Source organism: Hippocampus guttulatus, chromosome 2 (genome assembly GCF_054856545.1).
Source record: "Hippocampus guttulatus isolate MCC_2025c chromosome 2, RoL_Hgut_1.0, whole genome shotgun sequence".
Taxonomy (NCBI): domain Eukaryota; kingdom Metazoa; phylum Chordata; class Actinopteri; order Syngnathiformes; family Syngnathidae; genus Hippocampus; species Hippocampus guttulatus.
Genome location: NC_141262.1, coordinates 25692347 through 25709539, shown reverse-complemented (window position 1 = coordinate 25709539; position 17193 = coordinate 25692347). Strand labels below are relative to the sequence as shown.

Here is a 17193-nt window from a genome sequence, read left to right as displayed (position 1 = left end):
GGTGACATGACACAGATGCACCCTGCTACTGTGCATACAGGCAGAGAGAAGGTGCGGGGGGTGGGAGGGGGGGGGGGGGGGTGCAATAGAGCCGCTGTGATGAAGAAGAGGCCGGAAGAGGAAGAGGAGAGGGAGGAGGAGATGGCGTGTGGCGGTGCAGAGAGATGGAAACTCTCCATTTCTGTCAAGCATTATGGGACATTATTTTAATTAGGGCTGAAAGATATTGAGAAAATCATATAATTGTGACCCCCCCCCCTCAATGGTGTGATTGCGTTTTAATGTACGCTTATTTTTCACAACACTGGGGGAAAAAAAAAGAGAGGTACTGACATTTTGCCCTTCTTTTACTCAATGAATGATTTCAACTAGTATGCATTTAATTTAATGAAGACTTCAATGACAGTCGTGAACTTACTCAACACGTCGACTTGCAGTCTTGTGAGCGCTCACTATGTCAACTTAAAATTCTCCCAAACAGTTGTCGCGTGAAAACTTACATCAGATTACAACAGCAATGTAAAGATCTCTAGGGCACTTCCGAACCCCATTCTTCGAGATCGCGATGTATCACGGCGCCCTTGGAATGTCCGTCATTCAAAGCCTGGTTCTTGGGCTCGGACTACGCACTGGAGCACATCTGGATCTGGAATCCACGTCAGTCCCCCCCCCCCCCCCCCCCCACACCTCGTGCTAGAATCATTTGGGTATCGATGCTATACTCATTAATGTGTGTCATGAGGTCAAGTTAGGGCGAAGTCACATCGCAGACAGGGGGCGCCGTGAGAAGGCACTGATGGCCCGGAAATTATGCAGTATTGTGAAGTAAGCGTGACATCAATCATAACACCATAAGCTTGCAGGCAATGAATATGCTTCAACCAACCCCCCCTCTCACACACACACACATTATTTATTCCCCCTGCAGCATTCTACATACATACATACAGGCAAGCTCTCAGTCTGCCATCCCTCCCGTAACACCTGCCAGATCTACACCAAGGTCACACACCTCAATTACCCCAGACGCGCACACACACGCAAAGAGAGAGGCGAGAGCGCATACAAGATCAGAGAGGGAGCGAGGGAAAGAGGGCGGAGCGGAGAGAGAGAGCAGATTTCACGCTAGCCTGAACACTGGCTAACACGCGCCGGCGGTGCTGACATTTTATTTATGATGTGCAATGTCGGGGACCTGCCCTCTTCTCTCTCCTCCGTCGCTTTCACCTCAGAGTGGCCTTCCGAATAATTGCGGACGCGGCGACTACTTGGAAGAAACGCTTTTAGAGGTCACGTTGCCATGACGGGCTTCCAATTAAAAATGGCGATATGACGTAACTGTTTCAAAATGGAACGATATTGAAAGAATAATCAGCCTTTGCACAGATAGGCAGCAATGTCTGCGGCCGGTAATTTTGAGAAATGGAAAAATTAACATTCAAAAAGGCTTCAGGAAGTGCGCCAAAAAGTAGAGTACGCCTTCTTTTCACTGCGGACACTTTAAAAACTCTGTCAAGTACACCCCGAAAATATGTTTTCTTTCAATAATCTGCTGGTGTGGCCGCTTTAGAGCGCCTCAGTGTCAGCAGTGAGTGCACGCACACAGAGAAAGACGGACGGGGGGAATTTTAATTATTATTTTTTGACAGGTAGCTCATGGACCGTGTCTGAAAGCGCGTATCGTTGTCCGGAGGCTAGAAGAGGGTACATTTTCACAGCTCAAAAATATCGCCATGTGTAAACATAGGAAAGATGCTCGAAAGTCACTGGCCACGCCCACAATGCATGCGAGCAGAGATTTTTCATGAATTTGAAGCCTTGTTTGGCGATTTTGTTTTTGTTTTACATCATTCAAATGTGGCTCGCTTTTTCCCACGGTGTGTCAAATGACAAGACGCTTTTCACTTTACGGGGACTTGCATTGAAACAATGTGTCCTGCCTGGAGTAAAATTGCCAAAAGTGGAGCATATCGAACAAATGCAGTCAGGGAAATTACAGTAGCCGCCTTTCAAAACGCGCGCACACACACACACACACACACTCTCCTCTGATCTCTGCAATCAACACCATCTGATCACAGTCACAAGTTCTGTGGACTCCATGCACTGAGGGTTTGGACAGCTGCAGGACTTACGGAAGAAAAAAAAAACAAGAGGATAGCAGAAAGCGGGATAAAAAGAAAAGGAGGGTGAGGAAATAAGAGAAGGCTCCGGGGAGACGAAGATGAAGGCGAGAGGGAGGAGGGTGCAGACAGACAAGGAGGAGATGGAGGAGCTCCGCGCACCGAGACAGATCATGTTAACAGTCTGGAGGGGGTGCACCCACACATACACACACACAATAAAACCCATAAAAGGTCAACGTGCATCCTGTGGCCTTCTGACACACTCACCGATTCCCTGTTATTTTAATTTAAAAAAAAACCCCAGCTGAAATCTCAAACAAATCCACAGCAAGCAGCGGCGCGGCGTCACAAGTTTGGCGTTTATCGCCCGCAATTCCACAAAAGCGAGCGGCGGGGTCAGGGTTCACCGTGAAAGAGACATTCGGTAGAGGAAGCGGTCCGAGTGCGCAGGCGGGTAACCGAAATGGCGTTCTACGCAAACGCCGTCAATCGGTTTAAGTGAGACAATCAGGTTAATGCATTAGCGTAAGCTGATCAGCTGCATTGATTGAAGTCAGGGTCGGGGTCACGCATGCCATGTGCGCTCTCTCTCGTGTGTGTGTGTCTGTTTGAAACCAGAGCGGCCAGTCAGACGAGTAAAACCGGTAAGACGGAGCTTTACGGAACACTTGAGCTGCAGTTGACATGAAAGAAAGACGCACTTTTCATTCATGACACGCTCAAGCGAATGTTTGCTCTGTTCCACACACGCGTGATCATGAATTACCGTGGCGCCTTGAGATACAACTACCGTAATTTACATAGCAAATGGCACCCCATTGGATAACACAAGAGAATTTTTTCTTCTCTGAACTTGTGTGTAATACGATCTTGGTATCCTTTGTTGTCAGAGTGAATAATGTCAATGAATGAAGCTTCAAAAGTGGAAATGCTTTTAAATCCAAAAAAATGATCTCCCTCTGCATGATTAAGGTCATTCAAAGCATTTTGAAAATCAAGTTTTGCAAATTCTTGTCTACTCTTTTCGTAATTTTAGTGAGCAACTTTTGTATTTCTTGATTTTGCTTTCAAATGTATGAAACTATTTTGTTTGTAACTGCTTTTAAATTTGGTACTATTAATTTTGTGAAGCATGTTGAGTTACCTTGTGTATAAAAAAAAGCTGCCCGGGCCTCCAGACTGCCCTGAAATGGTGCCATTTTGCCCCTGAAATATGAAACAGTGCAACTACAATTTTATAATTACTCATCTACCAATAAATTTGGAATTTTTTTGAAAATATTGTATTTATTTTATAATTATAATTAATTAGAATTACTATTCTTGAATAATGTTCCTGATAAACCTCTGCACGTATTTAATTTTTATCAAGAAACCAATGCCGACAAGACCACCAAAGTAATACGCAGTCATAAGGCGAATAAGCACTTATTTTGCTGTACTGCTGTGACCGCACTGGAAACAGGTCATGCAAAAATTGCGTGTTATTAACGGGAAATTAAAGTAATTTCTTCCATGACTATGAGATCGTGCTGTAGAGCGTATTCACCACATACACATAGTGCCGAAACAACGGTGCCCACGGGCATATATTCTTTATCCTCAATGAAGAAGAACTAGTACTAATGCGTCCTACTGAGCATTGACCCGTCTTCGTGCATCTATAAGCGCCGCCAGGTGGCCAAGGCGCACACCGGAGGTGCACCACAATGTCCATCGAATTGATTCAAAAAGTGTTTTGGGGGGGGGGGGGGCGGAAAAGTCAGACTCTCGTCCAACTGAGCCAACTGATTAATATTGTCTGCAGAACAAAGCTCAGCAAAGGGCCTCCTCTCTCTTTCTTCCTCAGTCCAGCGGCGTGGCCGTGACCTTGCACCACATGCCTGTCCCTCCCCATCTAGCCTCGCCCTCCTCTGGGCTAATTACACACACAGCTAGTTTGTGAGCTCCTGCCCTCGCCATTAAAGCATCCAGGCCCAAAAAGCAAGTCTGCCTCGGCCCTTTGACAAGCGCATAATAGAATTAAGCACATAACGCTAATCCAAAGTGCACTCGGCAACCTGGCGAGGCCCTGGGGGTGTTTCGCAGCGGAACAAAATACGGCTACTGTTTCAAGCATGTGTACAGTATGTTCCGCGGCTCAATTGGGATCATAAAGAATTGGCGGCGAGTCATGAAAAATATGCTCGCTTAGCAAGCCGACGGCTGTTGCGCATTTCCACACGCAATGCCGGATAAAGGCAGCTGATGGCACCTACAGTTGCCCTGGGTTCTTATCTCTGCAACACAAAGACAATATGGCAGTGCCTTGAGGTACAAGTTTAATTCATCCCATGATCACATTCCGGAGATCAAAACACTAAAATTGTCTTTTCCCAGTGAAATGAATGCCAATGACATTAAGATGTTCCTGCCTTCCCCCCCAAAAAACAACAAAAATGTTTGTATTGTGTTGTTTTTTAAAATTAAAGTAGCACTCATATCAATGCAGCATCATGCACTTGATAAAACATACACTCGTGACAAAATGAAATAAAGAAATGAAACACTTTTTGCTTCAGCCCAATGGATATTGTTCTGCTCATTACTGGTGTGTGCACCTTGTCCACCTGGGGGCATTATAATGCAGACATCCAGATATATCGTACATGAAGTCGGTCGGCCTCAGCTCCTCGATAAGACACAATAATATGAATCATTCTTTGCAGAGGAGAAAGAATATATGCCAGAGAGTATTGTGGTGATATCTGTCTAGGGTTCCACGACTGTGACCATTTGTGAGCACGAAAATGGCGCTTTCCATTTTACGTTAACATTAAGCTAGTGTGGCTTTTCTTTCGGCAATTGCTTGGTTCATTTAACTGCACAACATGTAATTCTCCTTGTTTTCTGCTGAGCTTGACAGTAAACTTCGAGTGCCAGTGGCATTTCATGGCTTGAAGTTCGCACCGCTCATGTCACCCCAAAAAATGCCCAAATGATAGCTCCATTGGCAAACAACTCTTAAATCGGTCGACTCGTCTCGCAAGGTACTACTGTTACGGCCATTTAACAAAATGTCCACGGTTGAAGTCGGCTCGGCGGCTTGACTTCCGGCAAGATTTTCCCAGGGTTCCTTGCATTTATTTACATGGCGAGCACCCAGTTGTAGACACGGCGCCAGTCGGCCTCCACTCACCTCCTCCACTGGTCGTCTGCAAACGCCACCTCCGCCCCCCCCCCCCACCCCTCCTGTTTTTAAACACAAGGCATCAACCGGCCCCTTCCCCCTTCTCCCCTTTCTCTTTTTCGTCTCCTTGCAGGCAGCACACTCAATAACCCCCCCCCCCCCCCCCCACCTCTCTTTCTCGCCATCTCAGCCTCCATTCCAATGAATGCACAATCTCCCCCCTTCAGATGTGAGGGAACAGCCCCCACATGGCTGAGGAGGGAGAGCAGCAGCACATAAAAAAACACCCCCTTATGTGTTTGCACATCTGCAAGCAGGAAGTGGACAACTGTCACAACCCAACCTGTTTCAAATAGCTCGAGGTGCCAAAACCACAACACTGTAACAATAAAACTGCATGACAGACACTGTTAAAAATTATTAATCCAAATAATCAACAATCAGTTCACTTGATTTTATCCCGTCCCCGCACTCAATCCTAATCAATCCCCGTGCATTGTAAATGAATTTAGCGCACATGTCAGTTCACATCATAAATAGCAACATAATAGATGCAAAGGAAGCAGTAGTGTAAACAGATTAGCGTAGCATTAGCATCCTGTGTTGTCAGATGATGGGTGACCCGGGCTGAACCGTGCCTGGCACGCCGCTATGGGATGATGGCAGATGGACAAGAAGTGGTGGTGGGATTTAAAGTGTGCGCGTGTGTGGAGTGGAAAAATGGAGCATGAAGAGGAGAAAAAAAAAAGATGATGCTCCACTTCCGCTGGTGGGGAAGGACCAGATTCCTCTCGGGTAGTGGAAAGGGGGGGGGGGGCATGAGTGCTGGGTGCAGCAAATGGAAGCGTGAACAAATGCCTGGTATCAGTTAGCAGTGTGTGATACCTTTGTCGGAATCTTCAAACACAGGGATTAAATAAGGACATGCGCATACACACACACACACACACACACACACACACACACACAGACGTACGCACGCACGCACGGCTCATTAGCTCCAGGCAGACAGCAGAACGAGTGTTGTGTTTCTCACAGGACACTCGCACATGCACACAACGCTGGCTACTTTTAGCTCAATGCTGACCACAGACTAGACCGAGTGATCAGAACATGCTGAAAGGCCACAACACGCTGCACTTCCTCATCAATTCAGATTAGAAGAAAGATGTCACCGGGTCTCAGAAATAAAAAGAGCAGGAGGGGTTGGGGGCTGAGTGAATGTGCAAGAAAGAAAAGAAAGAAAAAATATGCGTTGTGAGGACTGAGCGGGGGGGGATTTAAATGTCTTCTCCTTTGTTCCAATTCCTGCTTTCAAGACAATTTGGAGAGTGCTCCGCAATGCTTTCTGGCTCCCTTCACATGCAAAAGTTTGGGATGCCCCGTGACATAAAGATTCCATCCACAAAGAGGCACACACACAAACCCAGCTGGAGCACACAAGCTCCCTTTGTGCGGCATTCCTTCCTGCCAGCTAGCCTGCTAGCTTAGCTCCTCTCCCATCTGCTTCACAACTTTCCCCCTCGGCTTTTGTCTGAGCGCCGGCCAGCCGGCGGCCGGCGAGGAGACGAGAGCTCGTCTTACCATGGGAGACGACGGGGAGGGGGAGCGACAAGGTCCAAAAAGAAAAAAAAAATCCAAAAGGGGTTCCGTCGGTTCAAGCGGCAGCCAGCTCAGCAGATTTCCAGCAGCTCTACGGCGACGTTCCTGCTGCCGGCTTGCCTCCCTGCACTCCCAGCTTTGTGTGCTGTGTGTTTTCCCTTTAAATTGCTCAGGCTGCCTCCCCCCACCGCCTTAGCTCACGCTCTCTCTCACTCTCACTCACACACTCACACACACACTCTCACACACTCACACACACACACACACACACACAAATACAGTCCAGCCAAGGCACTAAAGCACTCACAGAAATGACACTGTAGTCAAAAGCATCTAGTAGTTGTTCAAATAATCGTGTCCTTATTCGCTCACAGCAGTCCTTGTTGTCTTCTGTTAAAAAAAAATTTAAAAAACAAAAAAGCGTGAAACTGGTCCTGGAAATGTTTCCCCTCTCATGTGTTTTCTCCTCCTCACCCTGTCCCAATATTGTGTCTCGTTTGTTTTTTTTTTCTCCACTCAGTAGTCAAACAAAGAAAGGAAAGGAACAGGGGGAGCTCACGCACACGCGCACAAACACACGCACACACATGCACAAGCTTGGAGCCCAACCCCCCAGGTTTTTTTTTCTTTCACTCACTGCCTTTTTCTAAACTGCACGCACACATGCATGCGTGCACACATATACAGAAACACACTAGCGCATCCCCACCCCTCCAGCAACCTCCCTCAGCCTGATCTGGCCTCCTTCTTATTCGTCTACTCCCTCCCTCCCACCACCACTACACCCCCCCCCCCCACTTGTGTCAAGCAGATGGGATTGGAGAGCACACACTACCTCCACGCCTCGTGTGCACGCTTGGTGTGTGCATGCGCAAACCGGCGCGGGTTACGATCAGGCCGGGAAGCAGGTATGTATGTCTCGCATAATTATAATCGTAAAATAACAATAAAAGGTGCTAATGTTGTTTGAAAGGGCCATAATGCTAAAAGCTAGCAATACTATGTGCAGTACAAAGCACAGTGAACAGGACTTGATCATACGCACTATAACAGGTTTTTAAAAGTAGTTAACTCATTCAGTACCAGCCAATTCTAGACCAAGTCTGAAAAGACGTTTAAAAACGTCTTTGGGAGTGAATGAGTTAATATTTGTATCCTTAATTTTTTTTTTGGTCACGCTTAACATCTGTGATGGAACAGAACGTCAAACAGTAATGCCGAATGGTGAGCTGCAATTCATCTGTTGACAATGTACAGCAGAAACAAGCTGTTAACACATCGGTTTGAGCCGATTAGTCGACTAGTCCACCAAGTCATCTTCACTTTTCAAAAGCGACATTTAAAACTTGACATTGAAATGTAGAACAGTAATCCCGAATGGGGAACAGTGATGACTGTATGAAGCAGCACCCGCATGGCGTTGATCCGATGAGTCGACTAGTACGCATGAAAACAAACCAGGGGAGGAAGAGAATAGCAGTTAGCCTCGTTAGCTGTGACTGTGTTTTAAAAGATTCATACCAGCAGTACCCCATAACTGAAACCCATCCATGGTGCAAAAAAAAAAAAAAAATCCTGAAAAGTTAATTATGTCATAGATTCATCAATTTGGACTCTACTTTCATCACATTATAGTCAACTACAAAAAGCATCTTGAGTTCCACACTTGTTGACATGTCACACACACACACACACACACACACACACACACACACAGACCGTATTTCCCAGTTTCCGATCAAATACACACAAGCAGGCATGCACGCTGCCCGAGTGCCAGCCACGTGCAGTTTGAAGATGGAATTCCAGAGTCAGGAGAAAGGAGGGGGGGAACGAGATGAGGGATGATGGGATGGAAACTACAGCGCCAGAGTGGCTGCATGCGCTCTCTGACCAGGGCAGTGGCAAAAAGGAAATATCAGTGCTCTGACTGCACGCGGGGACTCTTATAGACTCAACTGCTCCCACCTCACCCCACCTGCTCCTCATGAGACCGCCGAACACTTCCAGACAAGACGAGCCGATCCATAAAAAACTAAATAAAACGGCAACTGAATATGCGCCAGTTGTGACCGCAGCACACTAACTTGCGCGCATGCGGACAGCTCCAAGAGCGCAAAACAGCTGCAAGGGAATACACACGCGTGCACATGCACACTGCAGCGGTGCTTCCAGATCCAAGTTTATTTCCCGCGAAGACGATCGTATCTCAAAACACAAGCGGAGGCGTTGATCGATTGTTTAAATATCTGTCGGCAACCTCCCCTCGCTAGTATCTCGCGCCGTTGTGCTCAATATTATTCATTTGTGACATGAATGTGCCATCGGGAAAATAATCAGTCCGCTCGGGTTAAATGCGGACATAGCGGGGAGGTCAAAGGCAAACAAGACGAGTCGATGGGCGGGGCTTGGAGCAGACGCAGACAAATAGGAAGGCAGATTACATAATTCTCTGCCGATATTGATTTATCATGTTACCCATTTGGCCCCCCGCCAGTGAGCGCAAACATTTCTAGTATTTGTGCCGGCGAGAGAGAGAGCGAGAAGGGAAAGCAGATGGACTGATATGGGGTTGAAAAAGACGAGGCAATGGGCCTAATCGCCGGGAATCATGGGATGCAGCCAAAGAGTTGGCGATAAAATGGCCAGCCGGTATTGGATAATGGAGGCAGACAAGAGGGGGAAACAAAGCATTTAGGAGAATATTGAATTGAGCGGCGACAGAAGAAGGGGTCGGGGGGGGGGGGCAAACTGACCCTTTTTCGGAAGCATTACATAAGAGCGAGTCGCATTGGAAAGACTGGGACACTGGAACACTGCAGGACAGAGAATCTCCTTTTCTGTTGTTCCAGCACGACAAAGCAAGAGGCACTAAAATCATAAGTCTCAAGTGTTATGTAACTTGTGAGTCGAACGCAAAACGAGCAAGTCGAGGCAAGTCATCTCAGTCCAGTCACACAACCTCGTTCAGTTGCAACATACGTTTCCACATCAGCCACTCTGCACTCTGCGCGTATGTTTGTTAGCTAACGCGTTCACAATTACGTTTTTTTTTTTAATGGGTTGCCGGCTGAGCACTTGTGAAAAATGAACAGATTTTTTTTCCCCTCAATATTGCGATTGTGACTAAAAATGCTATTTTTTTTTTGGTCCCGTGTATTTTTATTTTTATTTTTTTAACGAACACCAGCAATGAATGAGTCTGTATCACAATCATCATATCCAAGTTATAATACATAAATGCTTTGGTTTTGTAGGTTAGGCTTTCAGCAAATGAACCGTGAATTCATATGAAAGGCGTTTATCCACTTCAGTCGTGAACTTACAGATGGAAACCAAGAAGGGCGGCCCGGTGGAAGAGTGGTTAGCGCGTCGACCTCACAGTGCAGAGGTCGTGGGTTCGATCTCGGCACAGGCTTTCCTGTGTGGGGTTTGCATGTTCACCCCCGGCCTGCGTGGGTTTTCTCCAGGTGCTTTCCTCCCACATTCCAAAAACATGCGTGGCAGGCTGATTGAACACTCCAAATTGTCCCGAGGTGTCAGTGTGAGCGCGGATGGTTGTTCGTCTCTGCGTGCCCTGCGATTGGCTGGCAACCGGTTCAGGGTGTCCAAAGAAGGCTGGGATAGGCTCCAGCACCCCCCGCAACCCTTGTGAGGATAAAGCGGATCGGAAAATGGAAGGATGGAAGGATGGAAGAAACCAAGCAAACACCAATTCCTAAAATTGTGTTGGGTCATGTCAACGGAGTCACACGGGCTGGTGAATTTGCTATGGGAAAAAGCCCGTCAAATGTATACCAACAACCGAACGAATGAAGCTCAAAGGGCCACAGGCGCTTGAAAAGATAAATTAATTGCCAGTTAATGTTTAATGAGCTACACGCACACACACACACACACACACACGCACACACACACACACACACACGCACACAAATCACGTTCTTAATGCTACACTGCTGACTAGGCTCTGATCAATCGGCCATCCAATAACTGTGTTGAATGAAGATCGATTTCTTTCTTTTTACTTTTTTATCTACCTTATTTTCTGTCAAATTATTACTGTATATATGTTTTATGTTCAATAAACAAACAAACAAACAAACAATTAGCTGATATTTTAAAATCATCAAAAAAAATTGGGGGGGGCTTTCTTTCTCTTTTTTTTTATACATTTACACCTTACGACATAAGACAAAGATAATGGCATGCAAATATCCTCCCCTAAAAAATAAAAAAAATTACATTATTTTTCTCTCTGCTATGTTAAAATAAACTCCAGTACAAAATATTTTCAAACAATCAAACGTTCTGTTTATCATTCATACTTTTATTTTCGTAACCATTAAGGCACCCCGCAAAAAACTGATTTTTATTCATTATATATTTTTTAAAACCATCGTCCGATCAATCGGTTATTGAAATTTTATTCGGCGCACTATAAGAATTGAACATCTTCCTCATAAAATCCATGTCGGGCCCTACTGTTGACATGAGAAACACACCAAAAAAAAAAAAACAAAACAAAACAAACTAGTCCAACTACAAATCTAATCAAGCAATACAAAGCGCGATGTAACGCACAGACAAAGAGGAACAAACACAGAGTTGCGGGCACGCGCACATGCTAATCACACGCTACGGCCACAATAACGCGCACGAGCGGCACGTAAAGACCACATGCAAACAAACAACATCGTGTCGTCGCGGCGGCGTGATGTAACGCCGCGCAATAACACGCGTCGGTGGAGCCGCCAGCTTGTTTTGTCGGAGCGGGGAAAGTAGGACAGGATGAGATCAACGCAATCTGACACAGATGTGTGACAACGTCGTACACACGTTAATCGTATATCCCTGCCATGTTGTGTGAGCAATTCTTGTCAGTAAACGCAGTGAAACGGGACTATTTTAAGCAATTCTTGGCTTCATTTGCCGGAAGTCGGAAGCAATCGTTTCAGGTAAATGCTGCAATATTCCATCATCTACAATTCTCCTCAGATAATCCTTTATCGTCTGGAATTCCTCCACAGTTTATCCTTTGATTGAACAATGACGAGAGCGGAGGAGGGAATCTTGTTATAGGTCTGTGAATCTTGCTGGCCTTGCATTTCCCCCGCGGACATGCTTTGTGTACATCCGTGATTGTGACACCGCCCACTTATTTAAAAAAAAAAATTTCCACGCCTTTCTAGGTATGCACTGCAGGTAAACCACAACAGTCCGAGGCCGCGTCAGAACGCCGTGAATGGGAAATGAGAGCAAAGAGGAGCCCCGAGACGCAGCCTTGAGGCACTCCATCCTGACGACACAGCAGGCAGCGGCTTCTCTTCAGAGCTTTTAAACGCCATCAGCGAGCGCCTTTGTTTGGCTGAGTGACGGCAAGCCCCGCTCCCCTAAATTTTATCGGGGGAGTTGGCTCGAAGCGGAATGTACAGTGGGAGCAGCTCGCATTTCACGGCAGGGCGGGGAGCCCCGTGAACTCGGGAGTGGGTATCCGGCTGGAGTGGGGGGCTTCATAAGAGGGAAGGGTGAGTGAGTTTAGCAACTATTTTTAGGCCAGATGGGAGCCTGGATTTAAAGTGCTCACACATCTATCTGCATGTCGGGCTGCAAATCTCACTTGAATAATGTGTGTGTTGGGGGGGGGGGGTCCCTCTATGGCACTTGCAGGAATCAACACCTCACTCCAACTTTTTTTTTTAATTAGCTCCCTCCTTCCCTGTGCCTTTATGCCCCCCCCCCCAAACTCTCTAGCTCTCTTCTTTGTTTGCCGCTTTCATCGTGACATCTTGCTCTGCTCAGCGAGGAGAGTGTGACAGTCTGCACATGGAACACACCAGCGAGAGGGGAAAAAAGAAAAAAAAAGATTTTGCTGACAAAGCGGATTAAACACCACAGGCGTTTTTTTTAAAGGCTGGCAAGGGCGGCCTGTGATTTACGGCTCCTAATAAGTCCTCAGCTCACTTGCTTTTATGATGCCATCATTATGAGTTATAGGGCGCCTAATGAGGGCGGCGGCCGTGTCCTTACAAGTGTCCCGGCTTTGGAATAATGTTGGCTCAAGAGAGGGCGCACAAAAGGCCGGGATGCGAACCGCGGCCGGTCGACGGCGGCCGTAAATAACAGAGATGACACAAGTTAGGGAGGCGCATGAAAAGATTCAAAGATGCACAAGTGTGGGAGTTTCCCGGGCCAGTTGCTAGGACACCTGCTCGAGGCACGTGCAAGGGCCTTGCACGTCTGGCCCTGAACTTTGACCTCAGCGGGCTCTTGCTGTTCCTCTATAGAAGCATCAGAAACAGAAGCCCCCAACAACACTCTGTCCCTAGGAAACGAGGGCTGAACCATTTTCTAAATCATCCCCCCCCCCCCAATATAACGATGTAATAAGCGGACTCTCAAACAACCACAACTGCATACAAAGTACAGCACATGAAGGAAAAATCGTTTTTTTTTCCTCCCAAAATCGCATTCCACCACATTGCAATGTCGATTTGAATCTCAGGAATTGTTCAGCCCCTGCATGAAGTGATGCAATGTATGACGCATTCCAGTCCAAAAAGCAGCCGAATCAGCACCGAAGAAATCGCCCAAACGCACACAAATGCGCACACGGAACCCAAAGAGCCTGCATGCAACTACAAAAGAACAACAAAAAGTCTGACACAAACGCGCACATCTGGCTCCTCTTACACACACACGAGTCGATGAATATGGCATTGTGCGTGCGTGTGTGTGTGTGTGTGTGTGTGTGCGCGCGCATGTGTGTGGGGGAGTAAGTCGCTGTCAGACACACAAACACAAACCACATGCAGCTGTGCGGTGTCTGCCACACACGCACGTGACACACACACACACACACACACACACACACACGGGTGCCGTAGCAACAGAAGAAAACATGGCTGTAAGGCCACTGCGGGTATGCTGGATGAGTTCAGCACCACGTGCGACTGTGGAAATCCTCAAGTGTGTGTGCGTGCGTGCGTGTGAGAAATGAGAAGAGGGGCAAGCGAGGTGAACGGCAAGCAGCTTTCCAATTCCGCACAGCGTTTGAAGTTCCCTCCCGTGTTGGCCACGTGCAAAATTTAACATCAAATGCTTTTTAGGTGGTGTGGGGAGAGAGGGGAGGGGGAGACCGGGACCCTACCGCCCTTCATCACGGCATCCTCCTCCTCCTCACTCCTCATCTTGACACCCCCTTAGCCCACTCACGCTCTCTGATCTGGCGGAGCGGCCTGCAGATAAAGTGGCGGCCAGTCAGATTAGACATCCTGACGCCAAGCTTCCTCACACACACACATACACAGGTCAGCATGCCCTTGAGAGAGAGTGGGACGAAGAAAAAGATAAGGCAAATAATCGAAACCACTCTTATCTGCTCGGTTAGTGTCAAGGAAAAGTAGTTGATTAAAATTTGGCTTTTTCAAGGACCAGATAATTGCACTTGCAATTGATAGTCACCACACTGAATAACTTCTTTTGGGCTTTACCTACAGCAAAGCACGCTGCTTTGAGGTTTTTCTTCAGATGGAACTGGGGCCTTAGTCAAGGTGAAGACATTTATGAACAGTTCTAAATTGTTAGTGGAAGCACAAAACCTTCAGGTTTCCTTGAAAAAAAAAAGTCACGAAAAGCCTACTAGAACAGCGGATATGTATTTGGCATTACTTGGAGGAACTTAACATGAGTTTGATTGTAATTGGGCACAATTGTGCAACCTCTTTTTTTTTTAATCATTTGGGTTGTGCATTATAGGTCAAAAAGGCCAAAAACGCTTTGAAATTATATTTCTTTGTCTCATTTTTAACATCACCCCAAAAAAAAAAGGCCTTTGGACAGGGGTGTGTAGACTTTTTATATGTACCGTAAAAGGGCGTGGGTGGTCAACTAATGAGGTTGATGACGCTGGCTCTGCGGGTGGCTCGGACAGATGCACACGATGGCGTTCACTCTCCTTTACGGGATCGACGGGCGGTTTTGATGTGGCGGGTGGGCGGGGCCACACACTGCGAAACGATGGCGGACACGTGGAACACACACGCTGCAACGAGTGTGAATGCATTTCTTGAAGACAATCTTAGAAATTTACTGAGCTGCATGTAAAGGTGCCGAGCAATATGGATTTTTTTTTAAGACGAAAGCCAATTTGAAATATTTGGCAGAAAACAAATTTCAATAACCGATTAATCGGGAAAACTCTGGCCAATAAAGAAGATGTTGAAAAGGATGGTCAAAATAGGTTGCCCCATCAATCCGTTTTTTACAACATGAGAGTTTTATTAACGTCTTTGTTATACTGTCCCAGAATCTGCACTACTTTTGGTCGACGGGAGAGTACGTCTTATCTGGATAAATAAAGGTTCATTAAGTAAGTATGGATGGGTGAGTACTGTTATCGGCCTTATTTTAAGATATCGCGTGGTCGGCTGTCGATACCAGACACCAATAGTTAAGGCAAGCAGTAGTCGGTGCTAGACGGTGGCAGTTTGACACATCGGCGAATCATCAATTGCGTGAGAAAAAAAGGTCTTTGCTCACAGTTTTCCGTCCTTGTGTTAAATGAAATTTTAAGTATGAGAGGTATCAGTACTCTGTATCGATGAGTACCCAAAGAGTGAATCAGCCTGAAAAAAAAGGGATAGAATATCCCTATAAATCAGTAAATAAAGGGCAGACAGCTTAAGGTGGATCAAGAAATCTGATCCTGCCGATAAAAGAGACCAAGCAACAGCCACAGAGGAAGAAAGATTTTAAAAAAATAAAAAAGAGGCAGGCGATAAAATGACCGAGTGAAGTGCCTGGCCCGGTCCCAGCTTTGTCTGCGCTCTCCGGGGAGGGAGGTAGGCTGGCAGAGGCGAGCGGCCGTCTGTCCTGGCTCGACGCCAGGCGGCACGCCGCACCGCCGCGCTGCCCCTGGGAAAGGCCCGAGAGTCGCGGGAGCGAGCGGCTGCAGGGGCGGTCCCGAGTCAAGGATCACAACATCGGACCGGCGAGGAGAAACCGAGCTGCCTTGATCACCTTGACGCCGGGCCAAGGTTGCGATTCAGTAAACACTGTTTTATGATCCATTTGTGCCACTTTCCCGAACTAGACATCCGATGATGTTCTACAGTCGGACGGTGCAAGGATGACCAAAGTCCATTTTCAAATCAGCCATCGGAGTCTCCATGGCGACTGTGGCGCTGCATCATTGCCACTGCACAACACACACTTGTAAGGTGGACATTACGCGCGCGTGTGTGTGTGTGTGTGTGTGTGTGTGTGTGTGTGTGTGTGTGTGTGTGTGTGTGAATGACCTCCATGTTGGATCACCTCAGCTCACGTTTCCGCCAAGCCTTTCCTCTCTACGCAGGTTTCAGTTTACGTCTGGCTCCAGCCTGGTCTTCCTCGCACTGAGCATCCCTCACCTGACCGACCGCACAACGACAGGAGAGAGCGACACGTCGGGCCTCCCAATGAGCCCTCCAACCACACTTAATCAAAACTATGCCGGGGGGGGCCTCATCGGGGTCAGGCGCATGCCTGACCCAGACCCTCCCCCACAAAGTAGCCTTTTATCGATGAGGTCACTAGTTGAGAGGTTCAAGAGAGAGAGAGATGAGACAATGGAGGCGCTGGACGAGCGGTTCTCAAAACTACGGTCGGAAAATGGAGGTCCTTTTATTTTAACATATAGTCGTTAGTCTTTAATATGTCAACGATGAAAAAGTCATATCAAATTGGTCAATATGATGTTGAAATAAAAGCCTGAGTAAGGCTGGGCGAAAAGTTCAACGCGATAAGTATTTCCTATCAGTCAGTATTAAAGATTATTGAGCGCTAACGGATGATTTTTGTTATGTTTCTTTCTATTAAAGGGATCAAAAATTCAAAACGCGGTATTCTGATTAACACTGCGTTTGAGGATTATGAATTAACTCATTCACTGCCATTGACGGCTATAGAAGTCAAAAGGTCCAGCCTGTTTTACGATGGGCTGGCAATAAGTCATACACTACCGTCAATCAAATTCAGCTTTGTAAAACACTGCAAAGATGAACAGCTTCCTGTAGATGGCGGTGTTGCGTTGGATTCGAGATCAGTACCGCTTTTGCGTAGAAGATAAAGAACTGGGTGCAATCTCGGCTTGTCACTTCGACAATCAGAGGAGAGAAATGTTGGAAGTCGGACAAGTTTAGGCCTCTCACATTCGAAAAGAACACAACTCGCAATTGAAATTTACCGAGTGTTGTCACACAAAGGATGTAGCGCTACAAATTGCCGAGACGGCAAGCGTCGAACAAGTGAACCCTT

The 17193-nt window shown here is 46.8% G+C and overlaps 1 protein-coding gene and 1 long non-coding RNA gene across 6 annotated transcripts in view; one reads left to right on the top strand and one right to left on the bottom strand.

The window, feature by feature from the left end:
• The window catches only part of kdm6ba (lysine (K)-specific demethylase 6B, a), a 52790-nt gene that overhangs the window by 28130 nt on the left and 7467 nt on the right, over nt 1-17193 (bottom strand). Inside the window, exon 1 of one of the 4 annotated variants that reach the window (XM_086104969.1) lies at nt 6880-7535. The exons of the other annotated variants lie outside the window; for them this stretch is intronic. The gene's annotated coding sequence lies outside the window, so the exon portion shown is untranslated. Of the gene's footprint in view, nt 1-6879; nt 7536-17193 lie in introns of those variants that run through there. 4 annotated transcript variants of the gene reach the window in all.
• Nucleotides 11349-16674, top strand: LOC147209233 (uncharacterized). 2 transcript variants are annotated; one of them, XR_015100198.1, is made up of 4 exons: nt 11349-11855; nt 11928-11979; nt 12090-16113; nt 16253-16674. It is a non-coding gene; the product is annotated as an uncharacterized LOC147209233 (long non-coding RNA). The 2 variants fall into 2 exon arrangements; XR_015100197.1 differs by having other exon boundaries at nt 12090-16674.